This window comes from Callithrix jacchus, chromosome 19, assembly GCF_049354715.1.
Source record: "Callithrix jacchus isolate 240 chromosome 19, calJac240_pri, whole genome shotgun sequence".
Classification (NCBI taxonomy): domain Eukaryota; kingdom Metazoa; phylum Chordata; class Mammalia; order Primates; family Cebidae; genus Callithrix; species Callithrix jacchus.
In genome coordinates, this window is record NC_133520.1 from 14606689 (window position 1) to 14631162 (window position 24474).

At 43.2% G+C, this 24474-nt stretch overlaps 1 protein-coding gene across 2 annotated transcripts in view; it reads left to right on the forward strand.

Moving 5' to 3' along the window:
* The first annotated feature begins 5986 nt into the window (after positions 1 to 5986).
* The window catches only part of PTPN14 (protein tyrosine phosphatase non-receptor type 14), a 198260-nt gene continuing 179772 nt past the window's right edge, over positions 5987 to 24474 (forward strand). For both annotated transcript variants that reach the window (XM_002760523.7, XM_035281339.3), the window contains exon 1: positions 5987 to 6571. The gene's annotated coding sequence lies outside the window, so the exon portion shown is untranslated. The remainder of the gene's footprint in view (positions 6572 to 24474) is intronic.

The following is a 24474-nucleotide window of genomic DNA, read 5'->3' on the forward strand; positions in this document are numbered from 1 at the left end:
TCTTATTAGACTTTCCAGCCACCTCTGAATTTGTACCCAGTCTGGAAGGCTGTCCAGTTTTTATCTTCATGGATCTGGTTTGCGTTATTATGCGTTGACAGCTTCATCTAGGTGTTTAAGGTACATTAAAAAAATAAGATTAAGTCTCATAGTCCATGCACAATAATTTTTTTTAAAAGCCCAGAACTAAGGATATAAAAGAAAAATGAATGAATTGCCACCTATTTAGGGCTTTATTTAAATTTAGCATCTAGGACTATTATAAGGAGAAAAGTCAGTGGCCCATGAGACTTAAATTCCGCTTTCTCAGTCTTTTCCTTCAAATGAGATACAGTTCCAGAAGGTCAGTGCAGCTACAAATATTACCAGAGACGGTGTCAGCAAGACGGCCACATCTGGACTGGCCCCTTTGTTCTAAACACTGTCATTATGAGAAGAGAAAGACTCCCAGCTTCAAATATTTTTCTTTCAAGTTTGGTGGGAAAGGACTAAAAAAATGTACATATTGGCTGGGTGTGGTGGCTCACGCCTATAATCCCAACACTTTGGGAGGCTGAGGCTGGCAGATCACGTGGTCAAGAGATACAGACCATCCTGGCCAACATGGTGAAATCCTGTCTCTACTAAAAATACAAAAATTAGCTGGGCATGGTGGCGCATGCCTGTAATCCCAGCTACTTGGAAGGCTGAGGCAGGAGAATTGCTTGAATCCGGGAGGGGGAGGTTGCGGTGAGCCGAGATCGCACCATTGCACTCCAGTCTGGGTGGCAGAGAGAGACTCTGTCTCAAAAAAAAAAAAAAAAAGTACATATTCTTACAATATCACCACTTTATCTCCTATGAACAATGATTTCACCTGGCATCTATGCTTACTATCATGCCACAAAATGGCAGCAAGCAGCTATTTTTGGGAGGATTAAATGGGGCTAATTACAGATATAATTTACCTGCTCTCGTGCAACTCTGTGAAGGTGTTGATGGCTCCTTGGCCATAGCTCTGTACCTTCCTGGGAGCTGGCCCAGGTAGAGATAGAAACAGGACTAAGAACAGTTTTGCTCAGTTCATGGATGAGAAATTCGTAACTAACTATTCTTAGAAATTAGAGTATTTCTAATATTTGGATATTGACATCATGAACAGAAACTATTCCACACACTGAGAAAGTCAAGAAAATGTGACTTCAGGCCAGCCAGAGGCAGCCTCTGTCTGCTAGAAGGACCCTTCACCCAGCCTGCCACTTCTTGGACTCCACGTGGCTAATAGGGAAGGACATTAACTCATAGGAATCTTGGAAACTAACAAAATAAATAGTACCTAGGTGTCAAAGTCCTTCAAAAGGACGTGTTCAGCTGGGTGTGGTGGCTCAAGCCTGTAATCCCAGCCCTTTGGGAGTCCGAGGCGGGTGGATCACGAGGTCAAGAGATCGAGACCATCCTGGCCAACATGGTGAAACCCTATCTCTACTAAAAAATACAAAAATTAGCAGGATGTGGTGGCATGCGCGTGTAGTCCCAGCTACTCAGGAGGCTGAAGCAGGAGAATTGCTTGAACCTGGGAGGCGGAGGTTGCAGTGAGCCGAGATTGTGCCACTGCACTCCAGCCTGGCAACAGAGTGAGACTGTCTCAAAAAAAAAAAAAAGGACGTGTTCTCTGATCTTACAGCAACAGCTTCAATTCCTCTTTGTAATGGCCTCACGCAGAAGAACATGTGAAAAGAAAGATTTAAAACAACTGGAGACACATACCCCAGATATGTCTTTTCCCATTAGCCCAATTTGATATCAGTGAAGAACCAGGTGTCCCCTGGTAAACTAAGGTGATGGAGAATTTAAAACTCACACACTATCCTGCTAATGTTTTTATTTTCTGTTTTCACCGTGTACTTTCTGCTACCTCCTAATGCTATTCCTGACATACAGCAGTGCTGAATAATCTGTACAGCAACAAGGTGGAATAGAAAGAACACAAACTGGAATGAGAAAGGTCCAGGTTTGAATTTCAGCTCTGTCATGTACTTAGGTACATCATAGCCTGGTACACATATGAGTGCTGGGTACTTGAAGTCACAAGTTTATTTCCATGTTAAACACACACACACACACCAGCCGCTTATCTCAATGTATTAGTCTGACTGAGCTGCAGTAACAAAACAGTAACAAAATACTACAGACTATGTCACTTAAACAACAGAAATTAATTTTCTCACAGTTTTGGAGGTGGGAAGTCCAAGTCCAGCGTGCTGCCAGGGTTGGTTTCTGGTGAGGTCTCTCTCCTTGGCTTGCAGGCTTCCCATTGTGTCCTCACATGGCTTAGGCATGTTATTTTACACACACACACACACACACACACACACAAAATGATTCCATTTATATGAAGTTTAAGAACCAGCAAAACAAATCCATGGTGGTGAAGGGTGACACTGACTAAAAAGTCACACAAGGGGATTTCCTGAGGAGATGGACATTTTCTATACCTTGACCTGGCTGGTGGTCACATGCATGTATATACATGAAAATGTCTTCAAGCTGCATCTACAATTAAGAATTGTGCTTTTTACTGAATGTGAATTGTAGCTCCATAAAACACTGTCTAAAAATATTACAGTCCCACCAACCCCCATCATAACCCATCTTTATTCCAGACCCAGGGCATAAGATACGGAAGCAGAGGATTCAGAGAGGATGGATATTTGAAAAACTTCCCACTTCTCTCCATTACTGCAAGTTGCCAAACATCCTTTTAGAATTGGAATTAGGCTGGGGATGAATATATCCGTACATGTACATATAAAAGTTTAAAATTTGTAAAAGGTCCCCAGAGATCATCAGAGTTTTCTTAACAAAGCCGGCTTACTTTCCAGTTGGCTTTGATTTGGGGAACTTGTTCTGTTTTCAGTGGCTTCAGTGTCTTTGAAGGTATAAAATTAATGCATTAATGAGAGGAACATATTGGGGCTGGGAGGAATCATGGAAGCCCATGAGATTCTTCTTTGTATTTATAGTTTGAATTGGGCTTAGAAGTTGATAATTGCTTTGAGAAATGTAATATTGACAAGTTCTTACAATTGCAAAGCTTTATAGCAAACATGTAGTGATGTGTTCAGGACCTATTCCATCAGTCAAATTCCTTTTCATCCTGATGTAGTGTAAGGAGACTTGAGTGTGACATAGATTTAGGAAATGGGGGTCGCTTTTTTCTTTTTTGAAAGAAGCTTGTGACTAGCTTTTATAGATTTATTCAGAGAATGAAAGGTTTTCATCACTTCGAGTTGTACTTTCCATTCAGAAAATATTCTTATTTATATTGCCTTTCTGTGATCTATTCTAAAGAAAAAGAAATATGGCTGGTCAGTATACTTTATAGGCTATTAAATTAATAACACATTTTTTTTCTTTTTCAGGAGAGGATCTCACTCTGTCACCCAGGCTGGAGTGCAGTGGTGTGATCTTAGCTCACTGCAGCCTCCACTTCCCGGGCTCATGCAATTCTCCCACCTCAGCCCCACTAGCAGCTGGGACTACAAGATGCGAGCTACCATCCCTGGCTAATTTTTGTATTTTTTGTAGAGCTCGGGTTTCGACATGTTGCCCAGACTGTCTTTCTAAAAGCAAAATTATCTACATTTTTAAACTGTGTCCACAGGGTTAGCGTTAAATCTTAGCTTTCCTTATCATTGAACACTCGGCCACATTCATTTGAGTTTCAACATTCATTTTCATCTGAAGGCGATGGGAAAACAGTCCTGTCCCCAGACACTGGCTTTATCCACTGGCTCTATTGCTTAGTTTCCTCCATAGCCATGCCATCTATCTGGAGGAGTGTGCTTTCATGCAAGTTTAGACCTCAGAGATGAACTAATCCCACCAAACTCTGCCCTCTATGCCGCACTCCACTTAGAAAATAAATTCAGGTATAGAGGTGAAGTGGCTTGATCAGTGTCCCAGGCTGGTCAGAGGCAGAACCGGAACTCTTGTGTCTGCACGCAAGTCCTTTGCTTCTTTTATGCCACGACAGCCCCAGCGTGCTGTGCTCAGTTTAGTAGGACAGTGATGCTAGAGTAACAAAATATATTTCCTAGAGTCCTTCCACTGGAAAAGGCACCAAGCAAGGGCCCTCCCATCTCCCAGGAAAGAGCAAAAGCCGGGGTTTTACATTGAAAACCTGAAGACATCTTCTTATCTTTAATGCTAATCCTGTTTTGGTCCAACTTCAAAGAGCACGTACTTTAGGCCGGACAGACGAGGGCCCGATCATATCTTCCTAGCTGTATGACGCTCAGTGAGATAGGTAATTTCTTCCTGCCCCACTGTCCTCATCTAGGAATGGGAGGAGTGCTTTCCACACTTCCTGGAACAGTCGGGCACTGCCTAATGTTTCCTTTGGAAACCCAGCACATCTGTACAGCTATTTCCTTAAAAATATAAGAAAGTCGATTTCCCTTCAACCTTTTCTTTCCATCACTTTTGCAATGCACTCCGAATCTTCTCTTATTCTCAGTAGTTCTAGAGAATGGCAGATGCTCGAATAATTCAGTCAGTACAGTTTTTTTTTTGAGACGAAGTCTTGATCTGTCACCCAGACTGGAGTGCAAAGGCGCGATCTCGGCTCACTGTAACCTCTGCCTTTCAGGTTCAAGAAATTCTCCTGCCTCAGCCTTCTGAGTAGCTGGGACTACAGGCGCCTGCCTCCACGCCTGGCTAATTTTTTTGTATTTTAGTAGAGAGGGAATTTCACCTTGTTGCCCAGGGTGGTCTGGAACTCCTGAGCTCAGGCAATTCACCCCCCTGGGCCTCCTAAAGTGCTGGGATTACAGGCGTGAGCCAACGCGCCCGACCCGTTGGTACAGATTTGTACATGGTGGGTACGATAAGGCTTTGCTTTTTTGGTTTCCAGTTCTCTTCCCTAAGAGGCCAGGAATTTTTCCATGAGTTCCCGGACACTGAAGTGATTTCGGACAATACATTCCGTGACAACGACTTCAAGGACCATTTTCAACAAAGGACTGGATTTGGGTCCTAGCGAACAAATCCCAAGACATGGTTGCAGCAATGCAAAGGACCACGGAAATCTAGACAAATACTTTAATTTTACGGCTACAGAAACCTAGGATCTCAGGGGCTGGGACATGCTCCTCAGCTATCCAATCGGGCAGGGCCTAACACCCCAGGTTCAGTCCCTTGGCTCTGAGCTTTTTCCATCTTACCAGCTGCGCCTCATTAACTCCACCTCCGAAAGTGCTAAGGAAGTTCCCTCCCAGTGCCTACCCAGGCAGAGTGGGACGATTCTGTGGCATGGAACAAACCGGGAGAAAGACGTTTTCCAACTGTCAGCACACAGGCCGCTTTTTATCATTCCTGGGGGGTGGGAAGGAGCAGGGAGAGAAGGCTAAGACACCGGGTTCAGTACCCGGAAGTTCTGGGGAGAGATCTCTGAAACTGCCTACTCGGTGAGGCCACCTTACTTTCTCCCGGTCTGTTTTCCCCTGTTGGGTGGCTGCATGAGGAGTCCTGCTTGGAGGGTTCCCCAATACAAGGTCGACTGTCCTTGATCTAGGTCGGGGCAGGCAAGTTCCTGCCGTCGCCCCGTCCTCGGAAGTCGGTGGGATCTTCCTTTCCTTGCCTCTTCCTCCCCCACGGCAGGAGCCGGGCAAGGTTAGGGTGGCTGCGATTGCCTTGCCCTTTCCACTTCCACGTCCCTCACTCCAGGGTATTTCATCCGGTCCTCCGTCCTCCGTCCTCGGCCCCCACCTTTTAAAACATTTTCCAAAGCCACCCCATTAAAAGTGCGCGACTTCTCCCGGGCCTGCAGAAGGAGCTCCTGCTGCCCGGCATTCCTCGGATTCCAGCGCTGTGACGTCCCCAAGGACGGCGCGCCTCCAGCTCGGGAGCTCGGGAGCTCCGGCTCCACGTTTCGGCGCGCGCCCGCGGCGCCCCCAGCGCGCGCCCTCCCGGGCCGCATTCCTCCCCGCCCCCGGCCGCGCGCCCCGCGCTCCCTCCGCCTCCAGGCCCCCAGCGCCGCCGAGCCCGGCTCTGGGGTGGGGGAGCCGCTGCCGCCGGCGCCTGCTCCGTCCCCTCCCACTCGCACAGCCCCTTCCTCCCTCCTCTCCCGGCCGCTCGCATTTCCTGCCGCTCTGGCTCTCCCGGCCCCTCGAAGTTCTTCCCAACTTTTTCTCCGCCGAGCGAGCGCAGTGGGCGCAGACTCGGGGGCAGGTTGCTGTGCTCCTCCGGGCTCGGCCGCCTCCTCTCCTGGCTCAGGTCCTCGGGGAGCCGTAGACAGACACCAAGTGGCCACTGGCGCTCCTTCCCCTTCCAGCTGAGCCATCCTCCCCGGCCTCCTCGGGCGGGACAGCCCCGTGCCGAGGTTTTTCTCCTTTTCTCCCCCGGTGCGTCCCTGCTCCGACTCTCGCTCCGGGATCCCGGCGGAAACCTCCCTCCCCTTTCGCCTCCTGCGGCTTCTTCCCTCCGCCGCCAGCCACTGGAATCAATTCCGTGGGGGAATCGGGGCTCCGCCGCCGCGAAGGACAGCCTTTCCGCGCGGGACTCCGGGGCGCCACGGGGGCCATGTAAGCAGGTAAGCCCCGTCCCAGCTGGGGAGTCGGGCCCGAGGTTGGAGGCCGCCTCGGGGCTCCGGGCGCCCAGCAGATGACTTGGGCAGACGCTGGCAACGCCAACTTGCGATTGGCGACCCGGGACGCTTGGCAGGGCATCGGGGGCGCGGGGTGGCCGGGCCACAGGGGTGTTATCTCGTGGTGGGAGCTGCCCGCGGTGAGGCGCAAAGCTTGTCCCGGGAGTGAGCTGGAAGGTGAGCGCCGTCCGGGGAGTTTGTGGTTAAACCCACACCCTCGTCCCCTCTCTCCATTCCCTCTGTGTTTTGGGAACGAGAGAGGACCTCGAAAGAGCAACCGGAGATGACTAGACCTTGGGGGCTAGAGGGTGAAAGACGAACGACGTCGCGGTCGTTGGAGCGGTAGGGGGATGCAGTTGCCTGCCGCCCCCAATCACCCCCCCCCACCGCCACCACAGGGAAGAGGGGAGCGGAGTTTTCCTGCCCTCCCACTAGGCCCCTGTAGTGCCACCTAACTCTTGGGCGTCGAGGCTCCTGCTTGGGTGGTCGGGCTGGCTCGTAGAAAAAAGCTGTGGCCACACAATTTCAGATCAAGTCTCCATACTTTCAAAGTTCTAGGTATTAACAGCCTCTCCTTCCTCACGTGACCCCCAGATCTCAGGTTTGAATACTTGTAAATGGGGTTTACACCTTTTCGTCTGGAGAGAGCAGTGAGGTAACGCTGCCCCTACCTCCCTTTCCCTCTCACTTCCTTCAGTTCCTGTTCAACCCCCTCATCCCCACCTACAATTTCAGAGATTGTAGGGTTTCCGCTTAAGCCTGGGGACTGGCTGTCGCAGGTTCTTTGTGAAGGTGAGGAATCTCTATAGACCGCAGGCGCGGTACTTACAGAGTTTAACCAATGTGTTAACTTCTTGAAATGGATTAGTTCACTCATTCATCCAACAAACCCAGCTTCTACTCCTCTAGGAACAGGGGATAGGAAGATGCTAAACAAGATCACGGGGCAGGAGTCTGCAGCCTAGTGGAGAAAACCTCAAGGCTGAATTATAATGCATGGAAGAGGGGTTCTGTGAGAGTCTGAGGCGAGCTTTGTCCTGGTGAGGTGTGCACTGGACTTAGAGGATGGAGGTGGTGCTCACCTGGAGTGTGTATTCCGGGTGTAGAGTGAACAGAAGAAGGACAGAAAGTTTCCCTAGCTATCTGGGGGCCCGAGGGGGATTTATGGCCATGCTGGTGTATTGCTGCTGGGATAGCATTCTCTCCACCCCCAGTATCAGAAATTAACCTAGAAGCATGTTAGCCACTTACAGGAACCAGAGGTAGTTTCCAGAGGAGCCAAGATCTCCCTCTTTTTACACCTCCACGCAGCTGTTGTATGATCATCTAAATTTTAATTGGCCCACGCTCAGTTTCATTAAAATGGTACTGATTGCTTTTCCCCCCACGTTCAACCAATGATTCCTTCTTTTAAAAGGCTGCCTGACAGCAGCAGGTGTGATAATACCGCAGCATCACGGACTTTGTATTATAGTTACCTTATTGTTCGGTGAGGGGGTTACAGCTTGTGCCATAGAAATGGCTAAGCCTTAATGGGTGTGAGCTGAATGGCATAATACCCTTTTTGCCCAGTCTGATGGGTGGCATGAGATGCAAAATTAGTTCATCTGTATGTCACTAAGTTTGTTATACTTTACTTTTGCGTCATTACCATTGCTTTAGTACAGTTGTAAGGTCTGTTGTTCTTTCTCTGAAACTTTAGGAAAATAGAAAATGCTGTATCTTCTGGTAGATTTTTGTAGCCTAATGGCCCAGGATTCAACCAGTCCTGCCTAGAAAAGGTTCTTACAATGCAGTAGCATTCTGTACGTGGTTTGCCTTTCAAGGGTGCCTCTTCACTGGACTGAAGTGGTGTTGTAGTATTGTTCATAGTGGCTGAGTCCTGGCTGAGGTGGCAGACATCCAGCTTTTGGTGACCTCAGGCCAGTACATCAGAGTGGGAAGAACACACTGACTTCCTACAACTTTGGGTGTTTATCCAAGCCCCTCTACCAGCATCTTATCTCAAGAACAGACCCTTGACAGACGTTTTTTCTGAAGGTGTAGGGACCTGCATGAGAGAGATGGCTGAAGAGAAGCCCTTTCCTGCTAATCCCAGGCATTTGCATAATTTCCATCATTGGCTTAAACATGTAATTATTGTTAATACTCGAGTTCCCAGATTTGTGCACACTGTGTCACGCTAGTAGCTCTAATAAAAAGGACAGTTAGACTTTTAATATGGAAGAACCATAAGGAATTCAGAGAAAAATAAAAAATTTTAGACTAATTCTTGCTTGCCCTGCATGGATGAGCTAAATATCAGGAACTATGAGGGTTTTTAAATTTTTCAGTGCCTGCCTTCCTTATTAGAGGTTTAAATTTGCTCCAGGGAGCAAACATCAACCCTTTGATTACACAGTATAGCCCACCTGGGTTCCATATTCTTGTTGTTTTTGAATAAGGATTTCATCAAATTCTTGCATTTGAGCTTCAGTACTTAGTCACCAAACGCTGTTTTTTAATTAATTGATTATTATTTATTTTATTTATTTTTTTTGAGACGGAGTTTCGCTGTTGTTACCCAGACCGGAGTGCAATGGCATGATCTTGGCTCTCCGCAACCTCCGCCTTCTGGGTTCAAGCAATTCTCCTGCCTCAGCCTCCCGAGTAGCTGGGACTACAGGCGTGCACCACCATGCCCAGCTAATTTTTGTATTTTTAGTAGAGACGGAGTTTCACCATGTTGACCAGGATGGTCTCGATCTCTTGACCTCGTGATCCACCGGCCTTGGCCTCCCAAAGTGCTGGGATTATAGGCGTGAACCACCGTGCCCGGCCTCAAAAGCTGTGTTTTTAAAAAAATCATTTTAAGCCTCAGAATAGTGCTGTGAGCTTTGTTACAGATAAGGCATGAGAAGGGGTAAGGTGAAATATTTAATTAGCCGATTAAGGAGTGAAGGAAAACAAACACTAAAGTTTAGGTAGGGAGGAGGTTCGAGTCAATGTCTAAAACACTTAGGATCTCCCCTTACTGATTTAAATGGACTTAATTTATGCTTCCCCTGTCTGCGTCCCAAGGGCTTATTGAGTGGTCCAAGGGCTATGTGTGGCAAGTTCTGTAGCTTTTCCTAGTTGTCATTGTGCTGCAGCAGGGGGTCCAGGTTTGGGAGTTTGAAATATAGCTAGGTTGGAATTCCAGCTCAGCCATTTTTTAGCTGTGTGATGTTGGATGAACTTCATAGCCTTTTGAGCCTCAGTTTCTTCATCTGCAAAATGGATCTGGTAATATTTCGCCTGTCAGGATGTGGATGGAGAATTCCTGTCATGCTGTTTAACAGCACCTCACACAGAACGGCTCAAGGACGGCTATTTATATGTTCAGGGCCTTGTCTGTGGCCATGAATGTGCTCTTTGTGTGTTATTTTTTTCAGCAGCCTGAATTCACATGTGTGCCAACATACACATAAAGCTTTGTCTTTGACTTTTTTTTTCTTCAGACTTTTGGCTCAAAACAAACATGTTGGCTGGCAGCTGCCATGTGGCCCCTCCTACAAGAGGAAATGGAGAGGTGGGGGGACCAGGCAGTGGAGAAGTTTGAGGAGGGAAAGGCACGTAGAGATTAGAAGGGCAGAGACAAAGATCCTTTTCCCTATATACTTCTTACTGTAATCATGGTCCAGTGTTTTATATAAGGATCCTTGTATTTCTAATGTGGACATCTAGTTAATTAAAGAACGTGAGGATAACTGCCTTTAACAAGAGTACAAAAGCTAGCTGATGAATTTACGTACCCTTGATTTCTCTTTTTGAAGCCCAAATATAAGAGTAAACTGCAACACTTCTAGTGTAATGCCAGCCCTGGTGACTCGAACTTCAATGTTGTCCTTCATCTGAGAAGCCTAGAGTATTTGACAAACATTAAATCATTGATCTTTGTATCAACCTCCCAGCGGGAGGGAATGTTAGAAGAAAGGAACAATGTTAGAACGATGTTAGAAGAAAGGGCAGGTATGCAGCATGTATTCTTGAAACAGGAGGGCAAAGAATTGGTTAAATCTTTTCTGCAGGATTGTGTGTAGGCCTGGAGGTCATATGAAGGATCCGACCCCTTTGGGGAATCAAGGAGAGAGAGCCCAGGAAAATGCAGGCCTCACTGGGATTTTTGCAATAGGAGGAGAGAGGAAATGCATCTTGCCCAGACCAGTGTCGCCTTTGCCGTATGTTATATGCATGGTGATTGTGAAGACAAATAATCTTATACTTATTTATAATTCTGAATTAAAGGATGTGATGCAATGCTTGTGGATGAAGGACATAGAGTAGCCGTGTAAAAGGGAATCGTGACTAAGTGCCTTTCTGTGTGATAGGGGTTGTTCTGACTCTAAGGTTATAAATGACATATTAACATTGTTTTAGGTTCCTTTCCTTTTTCCTGTTGGTTCTGTATTTCTTGACTTTTCTTCCCCTGTCAAGCTTTTGTTTGATTTTCTTCAGGGTCCTTGCTATTGGAAAAAACATTTCTTTTTTGAGACGGAGTTTCGCGCTTGTTACCCAGGCTGGAGTGCAATGGCGCGATCTCGGCTCACGGCAACCTCCGCTTCCTGGGTTCAGGCAATTCTCCTGCCTCAGCCTCCTGAGTAGCTGGGATTACAGGCACGCGCCACCATGCCCAGCTAATTTTTTGTATATATTTTTTTTTAGTAGAGACAGGGTTTCACTATGTTGACCAGGATGGTCTTGATCTCTTGACCTTGTGATCCACCCGCCTCGGCCTCCCAAAGTGCTGGGATTACAGGCTTGAGCCACCGTGCCCGGCCGGAAAAAACATTTCATAGCCATTCTTACATCAGCCTTACATGTAAAATCTGATATGTGGTTGACTTAGCTTAGTTTTCTTAGGGGCTAAATTAGGACCAGGTCAAGAGTTTCATGCTAAGCCTGGTCAATTAGTTTGACCCAGAGGACTACGGCATATCCAGAGAGCCATAACTTAGCTGGCCAGCCCATAAATGCTTTATGTTGGTCCATGGGGAGGAGTCTGGTGAGAAAATGAGAAAGGAATCATTTGGTGATGTAGCTTCATCTCTAAGTAGTAAAATATCCTCATCATGTTTAGATTGCTTGAGATTTTAGTGCTGAACTGTATTCCTGAGTTAGGAAGCCTTACCGTATGGGCCGCTCACTTGATCTGCTTTGTCTTACAAGTTTTGCGCTCACAGGGAAAAATTACTTAACAGTTGAAAAGTAGCCTAAGTTCCTAATGCATATCTTCATATGCAATGTGTGCTTCGACTTAATTTCCTTGTGTCTTTGGAAGTTCATTTCTGGGGGTTAGTTTTTGTTCACACTACATTCCTCAAGTAATTAGGGCATTAGCCAAGGTTGTCAACCTCCAGTGAGCATCACCTGCAGGGCTTGTTCAGCGAAGGTTGCCATTCCCGATGCCTACCCCGGTTTCTTCAGCACGTTTGAGGTAATTTCCATTTCCAAAAAGCTCCTCTGGTGCTGATGCTCCTGGTGCTGATGCTCCTGGTCCTGACCCACCCCTGTTCCTCAGGCTGGGGATGGCGATTACTTAACTTTTTCACTGCACTGGTTTGAATGATTCTATTCCTGGTTACTTTAGAGCTGCAGAGAGGCTGGGTGGCACTTAATGGCCACGTGTCCCTAGCCAGGCCCGTGTAAAGCACAAATCGACGTTTGCATGTTACTGTATCTCCTTGTCTGTCATCTCCAGTCCAGACCTCTCTGCTCGCTACCAAACAGTTGGGTTTCTCTGGTGTTTATATCCATCCGAGTATCCGCTATGCATGCCAAATCCTACCTGTCTCAACTTGAACTCTCCAGTGTCTTGCCACAAAATGTGCTGCTTCTGAACGACCTGTCACAGTGACATTGCTGTCTGTTGCGTTCGCTGCTCAAGCCAGGCAGTTGAAGTTTTCTTTAGCCTGTCATTCTCAGCACTCTCAATCCCTTTTCTCAAACCCCAGTAACAAATCCCATCAGTCATTAGGTCCTTTGAGTTTGAGTCTGTAAAAACATTTTCCATGTGCTCCTTTCCCGCCATCCTTGCTGCCTCTTGAGATTGTTCCAAGAGCATTGCTGTGGCTTGCATGTCCCCCCCAAAACTCATGGTAAAATTTAATTGCCATTGTAACAGTGTTAAAAGGTGGGACCTTTGAGAGGTGATTGGGAGGAGCCCTCGTGAAGGGATTAATGTCAGAATGGTTATCTCAGGAGTAGCTTGTGATAACGGGAACCTGGCCCCTGCTGCCCTTCTCTAAGACCTGTGGTTGCCTCTGCCTCCCACCTTTGCTCCGTAGGATGACCCTGGCAAAACGCCAGCACCATGCTTTTGGACTTTTCCAACCTCCAGAACCGAGGCAAATAAACTTCTGTTCTTTATAAATTACCTAATCTGTGGTATTCTGTTATGGCAGCAGAATTTTTTTTTATTCTTTCAGTGCTGGAAAAAGGGTGTTTAAAAATCATAAATTTTGGAAGATTTTACTTTTTTGAATACGATTTGAAGTCTTTCACTTTTTACTTCCTTTATGATATGGATTCCTGACTATCTTCCCATTCCCATCTGCTGCTCTTTCTATCTGTGCTAACACACTTAAGAGTTAGTGGTATTTAATTCTCTTCTTTGTTACATTCAGACCCAGAGTGGCCTTACTCCTTCCTGCCTGCATAACCTCTTTGTGGTCAACTAAGGCTTCAGCTTTACTCTGTTCCTCCCCAGTGAAGTCTTCCTTTCCTTCCTTTTCTCTCTCTCCTTTTCTTATCTCCCTCTTTCTACTCTTTTTTTCTTTCTTCCTTTTCTTGAGATACTCACTCTGTCTCCCAGGCTGGAGTGCAGTGGTGCGATCTCGGCTCACTGCAACCTCCACCTCCCGGGTTCGAGCAATTTTCCTACCTCAGCCTTCTGAGTAGCTGGGATTACAGGTGCACACCACCACACCCAGCTAATTTTTGTGTATTTAGTAGAGACGGGGTTTCGCCATGTTGGCCAAGCTGGTCTTGAACTCATGACCTCAGGTCATCTGCCCAACTTGGCCTCCCAAAGTGTTGAGATTACAGGCGTGACCTACTGCACCTGGCTTTTCTTTTCTTTCTCTTTCTTTTTCTTCTTTCTTTGACAGGGTCTTGCTTTGTTGCCAAGGCTGGACTGCAGTGGGGGATCATGGCTCACTGTACCTCTACCTCCTGGATGTAAATGATCTTCCCGCCACAGCCTCTCAAGTAGCTGAGACCATAGGTGCCAGCCACTATGCTTGGCACATTTTTTAAAGAAACTTGTACAGATGGAGTTTTTCTATGTTGCCTAGGCTGGTCTTGAGCTCCTGGGCTCAAGTGATCCTCCTGCTTTGGCTTCCCAAAGTATTGGGATTCCAGGCATGGGCCCCTGTGCCCAGCCTATTCCTTTCTTTATAGTCCCATAGCACTTTGGAATTACCTACATTGATGAATTTACCATATTATACTTGTTTACTTTCCCCTCTCCTATACTAAGTTACAAGCCTCCACCAAAGGGATCTAATTCAGTCCATCTTATGCGGAGGTTGGGTAACAATAGCCATAATGATGATGATGTTGCCATTTTGCAGATAATGAAATGGAGTTCATTATTTTTAAAAAGTGTTATAGAATCAGTGAATGAATACATTTCTGAAATGCTGACCTGAGGGATAAGAGCCCAGCCTAGTGTGTAATTTATTATTTATCCTTTAATAAATAATTACTGTGCTCCAGGAAAATTACATCTTGTTAATGACTGTATGTGATTTAAAAAAATTAAACATGTATCAGCATTTATTATACATATCTTAGTATCTTTGTTCATTTAAGAAGACAAATTCAATTTTTAAGCTATTTTCTGAAGTTACTCATACTATGGTTCTGAATATTATTTTGCTATACTTGGATACTTAGAAAACATGGTGATTTTTTTCTCTCATTTTCAAGCCTAGGAAATGTTGGAGATCATGGAAAATAAATATCACAGAAGGGTTAGGAAGCAGGAACATTTCAGGTTTGGATTTACTGATGAGAATATGCTTAATTTCCTTCCTATGCATTATTTTCTTTTGTATCATATGTAAAAGAGAAAAAGGCCGAATCCCCCATTATTCAAACTTTAAGTTACTAGTTTTTGCAGTGAGAGAAAGATGGAGAGATCCGACGACACCACGTCAAGGCAGACTTGCCGGCCTGCTCATAACCAAGACAGCCTGTTCTACTTATAGAACTGTAATAAGCAGCAGTGATATCATTGATAGTTCCCCCCAATCACAGGCTTGACTCTCACCATTAGTTTAGTTCCTAAGTCAAGGGGATTAAGGCAGATTTCATGGTCATGAAAGTGAATTTGTCGTGAATTACGTATATACTTCAGCATGATGTTTAAGGTTCTCCACAAATAATTCCCAGGTGGGCCTCTGATTTCTTCAGATTTATGTCCCACGATTCCTCAGGGTTTTGCCAAACTGCAGGTGTTTCCTGAACAAGCCCAGTCATTTTCCACCTGATATTGTGCTGTTTCCTTGCTTGAGTACCCTAACACTCATCATTGCCTATCAAAACCATCCCTCCGAGTTCTCCTTCAATACCATTTTCTCTGGGCAGCCTTCCCTGATCTCTCTCTGACTCAGGCCCTTTTGCATTCTGGCCTTGGCATTGACCTCACTGTCGTTGCTCTGTGCCCTGGTTAACCTGCCTCTTCCTCTCATTGGCCTGTCACCTGCCTGGGAACTGCCACCGCCTCACTCCCCCAGGTCTGTCCCTGTAACTGTCCATGCAGTTCTGCCTGTGCCTTGCCCAGGAAGCCCCTGTGGGACTGAGGCTGCCCCTTCTGCATCATTATGACAGATATCCATTGTGGCACCACTTTCCATAAGCTGTCCCCTCTCTCAGTGCGGGTACCAGTCTACCTTCTATGCTAGAGTCTCTTCTAAGATATTTCTGATATTTTCACTCTTCTGCTTAAAATCTTTCTTGCCACCATATATGTGTTTACATCCATACACACACACACACACACACACATTTTCCTTATACCTTTACTACATACATGCATTCATACATGTGTGTGCACACACATATACATATATGTGTGTGTGTGTATGTAGTAAAGGTGTAAGGAAATACAAGAAGGATAAACACAAATTACAGGGTGTGGTGGGTGGGGGTGGAGGTGAGACAGACATGAGATACTGTTTTGTTTCCTAAGCTGAGTGATGGAAATGTGTGTTTATTACATTTTCCCTTCTAAAATATTTCATTTTAAAAACTGCTGATGATTAAAGTACACACTCTCTAGCAGAGCACTCAAGGCTCTGCATAGCTCTTTTTAAAATATGTAAACACAAAGTCTCATTTATTTTTGTCCAAAGCACCCAGGAGCTCACTCAGCACAATATAAAACGCGAATCATACAAATACTGAGAAAAAATGTTCCCACGAATACATACGTATATATTCTTAAGGGCAGCAATCAGTTTAACAACAATGTAAAGTGGTTTTCTCTAAATACTGCTTTCTGACGGACTTTTGGGTAGGAAATGGACAGGTAAATCACCATCACATAACAGATTAGCTAAGAATGACATCTGTTGCCTAAGTTCACTGCAACCCTGTGGACTGTGAAGGCCCTCCTGGAGTTTACATTTAATTCCATCATTGGCCTGGTTGACTTCCACATTTCACTGAATTTGGACAAGATCCAGAAACTAACCCCTCAATTCTCAATCTGTCACACTCAGGACTGTGGGAGGGAAGGGCAGGTGAGATGAGGTGTGAACACAGTCAGGGCTCTGCATAGCTCTTGATCCCACCTAACTTCCTAGCTGTGTCTGGCCTATCCCTTAAACATCTCTTGGCTGCCTGTGAACCTTCTCCAAACATTCCTCAGGGTCGAAACCTGTTGCTTTGCCTCATGCTGTTATTGTTACTTCTTGCCCCCACTCCAGTTCTTTTTTACATCTGATCACATGATCATCTCATTCTCACTCTTTAATGTTTACGTGATTTTTATCTTTTTTGGAGGTTTTATCTGATGCTCCCTTTTTCTTATTAGGGCTAATAATATCCATAAAATAGGGATATCATGATCTTTGTCATCTTTGGATATATATTATCATTGCGATCTTCTCCGCCTTCTTACAGTACTGTACTTTCTACTTATCTTCACAACTCTGGGGACATATTCTGTAATTTATTTATCCTTGGGTTAATGGCATCTGATGCAGAGTAGATGTTCAATAAATGTTTGGGGAATTGATGAGTAGTAGATGTAAGATAAATGTTTTTAATTGAAGTAATTTTTTTAAGAGTGTGTCCAAAAAAAACTTCAAAACAGATTGAAAGAAATATTCCTTGGGTTCAGTATCTGAAATTTTGCCTGTAAATCTGATGGATTTAAACATGGATTTCCTAAGTCAAACCCATGGTTTCTATTAGGTACTCTTCTTTTGATTTTCCCATTTGGTTGTTGGTGGGGGATTTTTTTTAAAATAAATAGCTGTTCATGCTCCCCGTCCTCTCTTTTCCCCCATCACCATGGAGTGGGTTCATGGTTTCTGTAGCCCATGAAATTTCTGCCCTCAGTGCTGCTCGCTCTGGGGTGGAGAAGTGACACCTCCATTTGGAGGAGAAGCTGTAGAGTTTATTTTTGTGGCAGACGTGTCCCACCGAAGAGCTGTAATAACCATAATAAAGGAGGATTATGCCGTTTAGGTTTATGAAGGGTGCACCAGTCTGTTACCAGGGTCAGTGGTGACAGCCCAAGCCAGCAATCAGGTTTTATTTAAGACTCCAGGAGGCAATTAGCATTCCCTTCTGCCCAGGAAATACTGCAATCTATCAGGCCTATTCTTTTGCATTATACATTTTGTAAAATGTGCTTTAGATGATGAAGATACACATTTTTTTGACATATAAGCAAGTCTCCAATGATCTTTTGAAAAATGGGGCTGACTTTTAGATTCCTTAGTGTTTAAATCCGTGGGTTATAATGACTAACATGCTGGGAGGATTGTGCTTTTTAAATTGGCACATTTTTAAAAGATCATATACATTTTATTCAAAGGTAAGGAATTTATTATGGAGTATTATATAATTAGGTGACTCATGTGGGAAAAATGGGACTGATGTGAAACAAATTAAAACTCCAAAATAATGAAATGACACCTTCCAATCTTAATTATAGTCTTTAGAAAATTATTGTTTTACTTAAGAGGCATCTAAAAATAAAGGCTGGAGAGGATGATTTGTGCAGTGCTTTTGCTGAGCAGCTGCTTGGTTGTTCTTAAAATGAGGCTTGTTTTCTGAGTGCCAGGTTAGGTATGAGTATGTACTTTGTGCCCCTTCATTCTTATGAATGTGTTCAGGAATTTTAGCTTCGCCCGTGAATATGCAGTAATATGTAGTGAGTTATTCAAACTAGTTTCCTCCCTCCGCCTCTCTTCCCTCCTCCCTCTCCACTTTATTCCCTTTCTCACTCCTCACTCCTCTCCCTTCCCTTCCTTCCTTTGTAATAAATTAGCTCGAATAATAATAAATTACTCCTTTGTAATAAATTAGTTTGGAGGAGTCTGATAGATTAATTACCATATATGTATTCAATATTAATATCTTTTTGGGTATGATACCAGAGAAATGCACAGTGAACAGCACATCAGGCCAGAAATGCGAAGGCCGACTATTTCCGTGGGATAATGAGGTGATCTCCTTATTGTTTGGTTCTTGGTTTGTATTTTTTCTCATTTGTAGATGATAAAACTGTAATAATGACTGAGCATAGTACTTTGAAACTGTGTATGTTGACATATTAAAGACTCTGAGAAGTCCTGCAGTAAATGAAAATGTTTCAAAGCTAAATACATTTTAGTAAGAATTTTTTTAAAAATCTATTTTATGGAGCACCTGTAATATGGAAGGGCACTCATAGTACATGGAATACTTACCAGACAAATCTTGGTTTAGAAGGTACCTGAAATAGAGAAGACATGTTTGTTGTCTTTAAGAAACTCAACCTTTAATTTAGACCATGTAGTGACTTGGATTGTTAAAATGATTAAACATTTAAAGTCATCATTCGCAGACCAGAACTAACTTTAATTTTTTAAATAACTAGACTTTTGTATTTTGTAGCACATAAGAAGAGAAAATTCAAAGTAAAATTCAGGAATTATTCACAAAACCAATTTTTAAAAAAAGTTTAAAGAACAGTAAGCATTTAGTTTAATTTTATGGCTTTATAGTACATTGAAGAGTAATGTTGGGTTTAAATTCGTGATGACACTGTAAGAACCTCATCCGTCAAAGATTCAGATATATCCATTTGTCTGGCTTATTGAGGCTAGAAAATGTGGTTAATATTAATATATACGCTATTTAAAAATCTTGGTTTTGCGAATTCTGGGCTTCAGCCCTCCTTCTCCCCCACTTACTTACAATACTGCCAAGAAGCGAGCAAGCAGGCAGGCTAGGGAGGTGTAAGCCATTGAGAGCTTTAGAAATGCCATTCCAATTATTTTATTAATAGCTGCCTCTGTTCAAATTGTTTTGTGTAATTGGGCACGTAACAGGCATTGTGAATGTAAATAATATGAACGGCCCCTTTACTTATGTCGAGCTAATTTGCTCAGTATTGTCATCATCAGTTTTCCCCACTCCCATGTTTGGCCTTTTATACAGCAGAGTTTTTTGTTTAGAAACCCCCTTTCTGCCTTTAAACTCATAGCAACATTATGAAAGAGATGTTATTTTTATCTGTAGTTTATCCTTGAGAACTGTGAAAATTAAAGCAGTTATTTGCTCAATGCTCACAGCTAGCAAGTGGAATAAGCGGCGTGTGAACCATTTCTCTCTGATTTCCCCGCCCAAGTTCTTAACCACCATATTAGGCTCAGAAGTCTGTGTAGATCAAGTACATGTGTTCCCTCCTCCTTCCATTCATTCTTTCTTTTTGTCTGTCCAGTTTGTTTAATAAATGCATTCTGATGTTTTTGAAAGTGGAGATATTTTTCTGTGGCCACAATCTTAAAAAAAAATCAGCAACTAATAATGTAGACTTTAGCCCCATGTGGCTGTTAAGCATTTGATATGTGGCTAGTTTGAATTGAGATATTGTTGTCAGTGTCAAATACACAAGGGACTTTGAAGACTGAGTACAAAAACAAAAGCAATGTAAAATACTCATTTTAAGTTTATTATATTTTGACATAATATTTTGTGTATATTGATTGAGATAAATCTGTTATCAAAGTTAATTTCACCTGTCTTGATTTGCTTTTGTATGTGACTACTAGGAAATGGAAAATTACATATGTGGCTTGCATTTATGGATCACATTATATTTCATTTGGACAGCACCATCATAGATGGTTATCAGACTGCGCTTAGGAGCCCTAGTCCGCCACGGATGCCTGCGAGGACTAGAGGAACGGTGGTTAGAGACAGAAATTAGAAGTAGTTATAGACAATAGTAAGATGTAAGCCTGATGACACCTTAGATGACCAGCAGAGAGAGACTAATATTAATCGGCATTGAGTTACTACAGTCCTTACCATGTGCAGGTACTTTGTCCAGCACTTTAAGTGGATTATCTTTCTTGATCCTTGCAACTCTGTGAAGTAAGCGCAATCATTGGCCAATGATAGATGAGAAGACTAAGGCTTAGAAAGGCTAAGTAACTTGCATAAGATGCTACAGCTAGTAAATATAAATACTAATTTACTATGTAACATGGCATGCCAATACTAGGGAATGATGGAGCCTAGTGTCAAATCTGGGCATGAACCCAGAGCTTATTTGTATCCACTCTTCATCACCACTTCTCAAAGGCAAAAAGGAAAACATTACCTAGACCTGACCTGCAGCAGCCCTTCTACTCATTAGTGTCTGCCGGGGTCTTCATTCTTTCCCCAGCAGTGAACAGTATCATCTTTAAATTAGAGAATATAGTAAAAACAATTGATGTTCCAGGAATGAGCTCAAGTGATCATGAAATGATAAAAATCAAACCTAATGTGCTTTGTGTACTAACTCGAGGTTGTCCTAATTAGAAAGATATTTAGCAGCAATTGTTTTTTAGAAACTTGAAGCATACTTGAGCTTCCTTTGTAACTGAGAGATGTGGGTATATTTCATAGCAAGTACAGATTTTGTAAATACAAATATTAGACATTTTTTTCTCTCAGTGGATTGGCATGTTTAAAAAAATTGGTATAAACATACCCACAAATCTATGACCAGCTATTTACAAATTTTTCATGGTTTTATAGGTTGGTGCAAAAATAATTACAGTTTTGCACTATTAAAAGTAATGGCAAAAACCACGATTACTTTTGCATCAACCTAATAGTTAATGTTCATATGTAGCCATAATTTCATAGTTGTAATTTTATATACTCCTTCACAATATATGCATAATTTTTATACTTTTTAAATTTTTTGAGATGATCTTGAGACCTTCCTACCTCATCCTCCTGAGTAGTAAGGAATCCAGGCATGTGCTACCAGTCCCGGCTAATTTTTAATTTTTGGAGAGACAGGGTATCAGTAGGTTACACAGGCTGGTCTCCAACTCCTGGGCTCAAATGATCCTCCTGCCTCAGCCTCCCAAAGTGCTGGGATTATAGGTGTGAGCCACCATGCCCAGCCAACTTGTAGTCTTAATAACTAATATTTGTAGTATCTTTACATGCAATTGATATACTATAAATCCTCTTATAATTTTTTAAAGACAGGATCTTGCTCTGTTGCCCAGGCTGGAGTGCAGTGGTGCCATTTAACTCACCGCACCTTGAATTCCTGGGCTCAAGCAATCCTTCCACCTCAGCCTCCTGAGGAGCTAGGACAACAAATGTATACCAACATGCTCTGCCACATTTTTTTATTTTTTGGAGAGATAGGTTTCATCATGTTACCCAGGCTGATCTCAGACTCCTGGTCCCAAGTATCCTTTCCACTTCCACCCCTGCCCCACCCCCACCCCACCCCACTCCCGCCAGGGCCTTTCAAAATGCTGGGGTTATAGGTGTGAGCCACTTTTGACCTTGGCCTTTTTTTGTTATTATTGATAGTATATACATTATGCATTTCTTGTTATTGCATAGAATATGATAGTGAAAATGATTCACTATAATAACTTTATTGTTGAATTTATTTTAGGATACATTATGAGTGAGATTGATATAATGAACATTTTTCTGATTCTTGAATCATACAGATGCAGTAGAATTTGTAGCATAGGTCATACAGATAAATTCAGTGGTAACACAGCTTTATTTTCAGATAGGTGAGGGTCTTTGAGATCTTGCTTTCACACAATGTTTGATAACAAGGAAGTAGATTATCCCACCAAATACTTTCTTTTTTTGTTTGTTTTTTTTTCTTTTGAGATGGAGTCTCGCTCTGTTGCTCAGGCTGGAGTGCAGTGGCATGATCTCAGCTCACTGCAACCTGCACTTCCCAGTTTCAAGCAGTTCTCCTGCTTCAGTCTCCTGAGTAGCTGGGATTACAGTTTTGTGCCACCATGCCCAGCTAATTTTTGTATTTTTAGTAGAGATGGGGTTTCACCATGTTGGCCAAGTTGGTCTCGAATTCCTGACGTCAGGCGATGTGCCCTCCTCAGCCTCCCAAAGTGCTGAGATTACATGTGTGAACCACCGCACCTGGCCCAGCAAATAACTTTCTTCTAACTCTTACTTTGTCTGTTTTTTACAGTTGCCTTCTTTATAGTCTGACAAGTTGAACCCTAAATTGTACATGTGAAAGTGTGAATAATAATTAACCTTTGCACTAGATTTACTTTTGCCATAAGGCTTCACTAATCTTGACATCATTGAAGCAGAAGAAAAGTGTGTTGGATAGAAATATTTCTGTTATGAATATGGTATATACAAAATTGTTGAAAACAAATATATGAAGAGGTACCATCTAAATGAGAATTAAAAGATACGGCAATATAGATAGATGTATGAATACATACTTGGTTGACAAAAATAAATAATTATAAATGATTATATCATTTTCAATTAATTTCTAGTTCTCATTGCTTTGCCCTATATCGATATGTTGTGTCTACCTTTTTTTATTCTACTTTTTCACCAGTGTTTAAAAATATATTATTTGCTATATCAGCTACTAAATAACTTGCCATATCTTGATGACAAATTATTGTCATCAAACAACTGTTGTATTGTGAGCTTTTGCTATGGTAACAGAAGAGGTTCCAACATCTTGCTGGCTTATGACAACAAACATGAATTTTTTTTGTCTATGTTATGTGAGTGCTGTTGGTGGGCTTGGAGGCTTGACTGGGCTTAGTTCAGTTCCACAGTGTCCTCTCATTCAGGGATATAGGGTGAAAGACAGTCCCTGTCTGTACATGCTGTTCCCATGACTGAGACTGTTAATGTAATGAGGAGCAGGTAACCTCATTGAAAGCTGCTGTGCGAGGGGGTGGTCAATAGGTTGTTTATATCCCATTTGCCAAAGTATATCACTTGACCAAGCCAAGAATCATTGGGTTGAGGACCTCCACCCATCCCACATGCTTCCCAAGCAAGTCACAGGGAATAGGATGAGATATCTTACGGGAAGGGAGCAAAGATTCTGGATTAATACTTCCATCTTTTTTTATACCATGATTGATTATGTAAGTGTTCTCTTGTGGCTTGATACTTGGATTTTTCCCAAGTTTAACTATTACAAAAAGCATCAATAAACATTGGTGAACAGATTACATTTGTGTTACTTGGAGAGTATTTCTTTAGGGTTTAGTTTCCACGGTAGGTTCTGTGGGTGAGAGACATGAATTGCTTGTAGATCTTGTTACATATGGGCAGATTGTTCACTGAAAGACTATCAGCTTATAGCTGATACACCATCATCAGTCTTTATACAACTTTCCTCACATCCTGCTAGTGCTGGGTTTTGGAATTTTCATTTTGTTAATTTCATAATTGCTTACCATTTAATTTTTCTAATGATGAATAATGGTATATTTAGAACTAATTATTATTTTTTTTGAGATGGAGTTTCGCTCTTGTTACCCAGGCTGGAGTGCAATGGCGCGATCTCAGCTCACCACAACCTCCACCTCCTGGGTTCAGGCAATTCTCCTGCCTCAGCCTCCTGAGTAGCTGGGATTACTGGCACGCGCCACCATGCCCAGCTTATTTTTTGTATTTTTAGTAGAGACAGGGTTTCACCACGTTGACCAGGATGGTGTCGATCTCTTGACCTTGTGATCCACCCGCCTTAGCCTCCAAAAGTGCTGGGATTACAGGTGTGAGCCACCGCGCTCGGCTAGAACTAATTATTATAATTGATGTATTACGTTGAATGAAATGAGCCAGCTATAATTTTCTTACCTTGTTTTGAAAATCATTAAAAAATATTTTAAAAATACTCATTTTTATATTCTTTGTTTCTTGTTTTCTTGGCTACATATTTTTCTCAGTATACTACTTTTTCTTTTTTTAACTCTGAACTTTTTACTGGCCTCCTGCTTCTCAAAGGGTCCCCTGCTTCTGCTTGCTTGATGTCTCAGAACTCTGGTGTCATTGGTCTCAGATACCACTTTGCCATCCACTATAAGGGGGGTGGGTGGTCTTCTTCTTTTTTTTTTTTTTTTTTTGAGATGGAGTTTTGCTCTTGTTACCCAGGCTGGAGTGCAATGGCGTGATCTCAGCTCACTGCAACCTCTGCCTCCTGGGTTCAAGCAATTCTCCTGCCCCAGCCTCCTGAGTAGCTGGGATTACAGGCACGCGCCACCATGCCCAGCTAATTTTTTTTTTTTTTATCTTTAGTAGAGACGGGGTTTCACCATTTTGACCAGGATGGTCTCGATCTC